The sequence below is a fragment of the Acomys russatus genome, chromosome 2, assembly GCF_903995435.1.
Source record: "Acomys russatus chromosome 2, mAcoRus1.1, whole genome shotgun sequence".
Lineage (NCBI taxonomy): Eukaryota > Metazoa > Chordata > Mammalia > Rodentia > Muridae > Acomys > Acomys russatus.
In genome coordinates, this window is record NC_067138.1 from 29,801,749 (window position 1) to 29,807,868 (window position 6,120).

Here is a 6,120-nt window from a genome sequence, read left to right on the forward strand (position 1 = left end):
CATCTTATTCCACCATTGTTTCTTATTTTCTGTGCGCATTTCCTTTTTCTCACTTTGTTGTTTTGGCTCAGCAGATATTTACAGAATCTTCTGTGCCAGATGCCAGTGGTCACTGGGAACACACAGGAGAGCCACAAGCAGCCCTGTTCTTGGTGACCAGGTGGCCATGTCAAGAAAGGGTGGAAAGATTTCAAACATGCAGAAAAGATAAGTTTTCACTGTGGCTCCTGCACACTCTTGTCTTCAGAGCACTCAGTCATATCCAGATTGGCCAAGCAATGGCTACACATTCAGAAAAAGTCCCTTCCTTCTCATAGCACTCTCTCTGACATCCATTCCCTAAATTACCTGTACTCCCAGAGGCCTTTCTGCTTTGATCCTGTAAGCTGGTCCCCCAGCTTCCCTACCCATTGCTTCCTCAGTGTCTTCTCCTCCATGGGATTCTTGCTGAAGCACCATGTTAATAGAACTTGATTATTTGGGAGCTAGAATTGGTAACAGAGAAGGCCTCAACTACTTACTAATTTATACAAAACAGATTTTTTCCATGCCATGATGTATCACTGAGGTAGAGCCTCAAAGGTGAGCCACAGTGATAACCCAAGAGAATAAAATGCGTTAATCAGAAAGCTTACCAGCACCCATTATGGACATATAAGACTTTTTTGGTGAATAACAGATTTCACATGGATGTCAAATATTAAATTACCCCATTCCAGCAATGGTTCACTGCTCTTTCTCATCCCTGACCTGCTTCCAATGCTGGGGATTGAACCTAGAGCCTCAAGTATACTAAAGCTTGCTAGATAACCAGTCTACCATTATCCCATGTATCCCCATAGTATTCACATATATGTACTATGTATCTTCTCTCTTCAAAACATCTGAGGCACTGTCTCATCACACTGCTCAGCAGTCCTTGAATTGGAGATCTTTTTAAAAATGTTTATTTAAGTAATTGATTCAGATTACATCTCAATTGTTATCCCCTCACTTGTATCTTCCCATTCCCCCCTCTCTCCCTCTTTCATCTTATTCCCCTCCCCTAGGTCTGTAACAGAAGGTGACCTCATCTCCTACTATAAGATCACAGCCTAAGAAATTAAACATCACCAAACCAAATAACCCAATTAAGAAATGGAGCTCAGAACTAAACAGAGAATTCTCAACAGAGGAATATCGAAAAGATAAGAAATACTTAAAGTAACATTAAAGCATCAGATTGATTTCCAAAGTGGTTGTACAAGTTTATACTCCCACCAGCAATGAAGGAGTGTTCCCATTTCTCCACATCCACATAAGCATGTGCTGTCACTTGAGTTTTTTATTTAGCCACTCTGATGGGTGTAAGATGGAATCTTAGAGGCGCTTTGATTTGCACTTCTCTGATGACTAAGGACGTTGAGCATTTCTTTAGTGTTTCCCAGCCATTCAATATTCCTCTGTTTAGTTCTGAGCCCCCATTTCTTAATTGGGTTATTTGGCTTGGTGGTGTTTCATTTCTTGAGCTCTTTGTATATTTTGAATATTAGTCCTTTGTCAGATGTAGGGTTGGAGATCTTTTCCCAGTCTGTAGGTTATTGCTTTGTTCTGTTGACAGTGTCTCCTGCCTTAAAGAAGTTTCTCAGCCTCATTAGGTCCCATTTATTAATTGTTGACCTTAGAGCCTGGGCTGTTGGTGTTCTGTTCAGGAAGTTGTCTCCTGTGCCAATGAGTTCCATGCTTTCTCACTTTTTCTTCTAACAGATTCAGTGTCTCTGGTTTTATGTTGAGATCTTTAATCCACTTGGACTTGAATTTTGTGCATGGTGATAAGATTTTGCCTCACATGTTTTAAGCAGCTGGGATTACAGGCCTGTGCCACTGGATCAGGCTCCGTTACATACTACTTGCCGTGTTTGGAGGTATTCGTCTCTCAAGTGTTCATGTAATAAGAACTTCGTTTTCAATGTGGTTTTGTGCCACGTGACACACGCAAGAGGTGGAGCCTAATAAATCATTGATTGTGTTGCCCTTGTCCTCAGGATTAAGAAAGTTCTATAACCTTGCCAGGGCTCTAGAGAATGAGTCATAGAACCCTTCCTATTTTACAGTATGACTTCTTGGCTCTAACACACTCCCACAAATATCATCAACCATAAAGTCTTCACCACAGCCAAACAAAATCAGTGATATGCTCTTAGACCTGCAGAATGCTAACATAAATAAATAAATAAATCAAGTTCCAAACTCAAACATTTCATTAAAGTAACAACAACAACAAGAAACAAAAACTATCAAATGTAATGTATTTCTGTATGTTTTTTGTCTCTTTGGGGTGGTGGTAGTGGTGAGGGATGAGCTTATCTGTGGAGAAGCCAACTGACCCAAGACTTTCTCAGATGCCCCAATGAAAGGACAAAGAGCACTTTGGTTGTGTCCTTGCACAGAGAACAGACTGGGCATGGCCAGCCTAATCTTGGAGCTAGTGCTTTGGAGGAGTCAAGGTTGAAGCTTCTGGGGACCAGACATTTGCCTCTGGGCTGTGCTTATCAGTCCCAAGGCAGCTGGGTCTGAGCTATCCTGTGTTATTTGTGAACCAACAGTCTGACTTAGCTCTCTGACCTTGGCCATTTTGCTCTTACCAAAAGTATATATGATACTGTACTTAATGAGCTTGTTTGGCATAAGTTGCAGGCTTATGAAAGACCTCCTGGACCCAGATATAGCCTATCTTCTTTCTCATGGTCGGTTCTCCTGCTCAGCACCTCAGCATTTGGGACCCTTACTCCTGCTGGTTCAGACCTCCTTTATGTCTCAAAATTTGACAAAATTCATCTAAAAGTTTTTTGTTTTTTTGTTTCTTTTCTTTGCTATCCTTTCTCAAACTTTGCTTTTTGTGTATATAATAACAGCAGAGAATCCCAGTTTCCAAGCAGATATTGTCAGAGACAAGTTGTCAGCAACTGTCTGGGCAAAGGTAGAATGGAAGCTTCTATTTAATATCATTTCTGCTAGGAAATGTGAGTCAGGTCTTGGAAATGGATGCCGAAGAGTGAACAATACTGTAGATTCTCTTAATGCCACAGAACTATACATTTTTAAAAAGTAGAGGTAAAATGATAGCAGAGAAACACACAACATACTAACTTTTTCAGACATGACCAATTTATTTGAAGAATCCAAATTTAACTTGTCAAAGTATATTCAAGGGCAGGGTTTGGGATAATTATGTCACTGGAAGCAATCACATTTTATACAGTTAATTGACCATGGGGTAGTAACTAGAGGAAAGGCAAAACTTAAAAAACAAAACAAAAAACAACTTAGTGTGTGTAGGGTGGCACAAATATCAGCAAAGGAAACAACTAGTTTATACTACTGAGACATAAAGCATGCTAATACTAGTAGGGACCCTTTATTCCAATTCAACACCTAATTTGTGCAAGACACTAGGTATTGGGGATATGGCAAAAACACAAACACACAAATCAGACACACTCCATCTCCTTGTCAAGAGCACTAACAGTATTTATAAAAGTGGTGTGGTGAGGTATAAAGCACTCTTCTAAGGCCATGGATGGAGACATTTCTTCTAGATGATGCTCACTGGACACTGGGCTCCACTGCAACTGGTGGAGTGGGTTGGCAGGTCTGAGCCTGCTAAAAAAATGTGGCATCTCTATAAAAGGAAACGGCTATTTCCTCCATGGCCATATATATGAAAAGAAAGAATTATTCAAAGGTAAAAATATTTTAATTTCTCTCACTGTTGACCCATTTTAAGTAATGGATTAACAGGAAGATCAAAATAACATTTAAAAGATCAGGAAAAGGACACAGTTCTGGTGACACAGGGATAAGCTGCTCAAGGCAGTACTGTCAATATGAACAAGTCCTAGCAATGGACAGTCCATCACTACACCCTGTTAGACTACAAAGGCTAGTTCTTGCCACTGCTAGTACAGGCCAGGAAGAGTCCCTCTCCAAATCACTACACGTAATGAAGGCTGAAGGCCATATTTGGGAACATGAGATTGTTTTCAGGGTAAGTATCTCTTTCCTAGCTTGAAAAAAAAATATGGAGAACAAGTTTCTCCAGAATGACAAGTGTACCATTTGTTGTACACCTTAAAATAATTTTAATTAAGTATATTGACAAGATATCACACCCCTGCTTTTGCACTTTACGAACAAACATTATATAATACTTTAGGGAATGACCACAAACATAATATATAATCAGTTGTTTTAGTATTATTCATTATCCTTAACTTCAGAGTTTGTCTCCTATTATCTCAAAGGCAAACATCTCATTTCTTTCATTAAATTAATTTACCGCCCAACTCAAAAAATAATAAACAAAAACCCTGTAACATTGTCAGAATACATATATATATATATATATCTGCCAGGTTTTGCTAAGATAAAAAAGAGCAATTTACACATATGAGCACCTCACAGGACCATGCCATTGCTGAATTTCACTACTGTGAAGCAGCTGTCAACACTGTGGCTGATCAAGATTGGGATCCTTTCCTCATCAAGAACTGTTATGTCACAACAATAGACCACCGAAATGTTACCACCCACAGCTATTTTTCAGCCAGAATTACTCCAGAAGACTAAAGAAATATCAAGTTGTCTGAAATAATTTATTTAAAAGTAAAATTTGTAAAACGCAATCTATTCTGGTCTTACATTTAATTAAAAACCAAATGATGAATCATCATTTCAGACTTATATACACCATGATCCAGTTCTTAGAAAAATGTACTTCAACTATAAATGCTACATTATGTAAAAATAACTCATCAGTTTTATTTAATGTTAATGACTTTCACCCAACTCTGATATAAAAAACATTAAAAGAACTTAAAATTTAATAGGAAAGAGTTATCTTCCCCACTTACTTAAAAAAAATGTTTTGTCTTATTAACATACAATGCCCTATTTAAGGCACAACTTTTTTTTTCTTAAGGAAAAAACCCAGAGATAGTTTTTTAATTATTTTTTACACACAATTTAAAAGCAGTCACATCTTAATCCAGACCCCAAATGAAGAACTACTACTATCTCTACACAGCAATGATCTCCACAGCCACCATAGGTAATTGTTGCCAGAATAATCCTAACAGTTCCTGCTTTAACCTTCCAGTTATCCCAGGACAGCCACCTCCAACTATTACTAAGAAAGCTAAGATGCTTGGTAAGCCGCCACACTTGCCTCTTCACAGCCAGAGTACCATCACATTGAACTCAGCATCTAAGAGCAGGGAAGGGCAGGAACAAGGGCAAATGCTAGGCTCTCATCCTCACTCATTTCTCTCCCAAGCTTCTGCATCTTCCATCTCTTCCTAAGCTTGGCCCTCGCTGTTTCCTCTGACCTAGTCTGTGGGACAGTCCAAAGGAGCCCCAGGAAATGAAGAATCCCCACAACTGTCACAGAAACATAAATCTAGATGCTCTTGTCAGTTCTTTATATGTCATTAGTACCTCATTTGAGTGTTTCAGTTAAAACAACAACAACAACAACAACAAAAACATAAAATTGGAGAAAGGAGAAAAATCATGAAGGATATGACTGCTTGTAGTGGAGGTAGAATATGACTGAAGTGGAGGTGGGTGATGTAAGAACAAAAACCAACAGAAAAAGCAGGTTTCCTCAAGTGGGCTTACATAACAGCATGAAAAGTTTTTGGTTTCCAAGGTAATCTTTACTTTTCATGAAGCTTTAAAAATAATGGTTAACTAAGTCTCTTTCAGGATTGATCACTTTCACTGTGAACACTGTGAACAACAGTCTCAGCTCTACCTGTACAATGGCCAACATGAAGAGGGTGAGCTAACAGAAGAATTCTGCATTAAGCAGGGGCAAGGTGGCATCCTTGCTAAGGAAGATCTGAAAAGGAGAAAGGGGCAGGGACAGCTAAGGGACTGATGGGTGGCTGAGGAGCAAACAGCTGAGGTTACCAATGAGACTGTGGATGTCTCTGCTTCTACTAAGGGGAAAACAGGTGAGTTTCTAAATATAAACTTGCTAATTTTGTATGTTTTGGAAATAAAACAATTTAACGTTAATTCTGAGAGATATCACAATACTCCATAGGTAGTACGTTCTGGCCCAATAATACCTCATGT